Consider the following 1014-nt stretch of genomic DNA (forward strand, 5'->3'; position numbering starts at 1 on the left):
GTGACTTCTCCTTCATAAATCCATGCTTACTACTCCCAACCACCTCCCTGGGCTACCTATGTTTGGAAACGACTTCCAGGGTGTTTTGCTCTATCATCTTCCCAGGGATTGAGGAGAGGCTGACCGTCCTGTGAGGTCCCTGGATCTTCCTTCTTTCCCTTCTTGTTCCTCTTGCCTATGTGGAGACAGAAGAGGTTGCGGTGTGTCCTCAGCCACTTCAAAACCTTGCAAGTTCTTCTCAGGCAACTCTCGTCTCAAAACAAGGGCTTACTTGGGGGCACACATCAAGCTGCTCACACTCAGAAACTCTGACCATTGTTGGGCTGACCGACAAGGATGGGATTCGAACCCACGCGTGCAGAGCACAATGGATTAGCAGTCCATCGCCTTCACCACTCAGCCACCTCGTCAGCATGCTGCTCCTGCTCCTGTTCCTGCTCCAGCTCCAGCTCCAGCTCCTGCTCCCGACGCCTACACCTTTTTATACTGTTTGACACGGGAGAGAAGGAGCCAGCCTCCAGCTTTTGCCTTTTGGGACTGGTCCGCTCTCCCAGCAGCTGGGCTGAGCTCTGGGGACCTTTGGGAAATAGGTCTCAGCCTTCACGTCAGAAACTGGCTGAACAGCAGAGCCCCACGCTCCTTCCTGGGAAGCAACACGGGAGAGTGACCCTGGAGTGGCTCAGCGCCTCCAAAGGACTTGAGCCTGACTTTGAGATTAATTTGTCACCAGCCACGTTCCCCTCACATTCTGGAAGGATACGACCAGCTCATATGGACCGGAGTCACTCACACTTGACTGGTGGACTTTTCACCAGGACAGAGCCTCAGGCTTGGCCGTGGCGTCTCTGTGCTGTTCCCCCTGGTGCTCACCCAGGATCTCATCCCGGGCTGCTTCTCTCCCAGCACAGCTAACAGTGAGGAATGCAGAGGGAGCCGAGGGGCACCAGCCCCACTGCACACAACTCCTCTTTTTACCTGCCAGAGCTCCAGCGCTCTGGCAGTGGAGAGTTGAAA

General features: G+C 55.3%; 1 non-coding gene across 1 annotated transcript; it reads right to left on the bottom strand.

Annotated features, from left to right (window-relative positions):
- Window positions 1-328: 328 nt before the first annotated feature.
- TRNAS-GCU (transfer RNA serine (anticodon GCU)) lies at window positions 329-410 on the bottom strand. The gene has a single exon. It is a non-coding gene; the product is annotated as a tRNA-Ser (tRNA).
- Window positions 411-1014: the final 604 nt, after the last annotated feature.

Source organism: Gymnogyps californianus, unplaced genomic scaffold, assembly GCF_018139145.2.
Source record: "Gymnogyps californianus isolate 813 unplaced genomic scaffold, ASM1813914v2 HiC_scaffold_140, whole genome shotgun sequence".
NCBI lineage: Eukaryota > Metazoa > Chordata > Aves > Accipitriformes > Cathartidae > Gymnogyps > Gymnogyps californianus.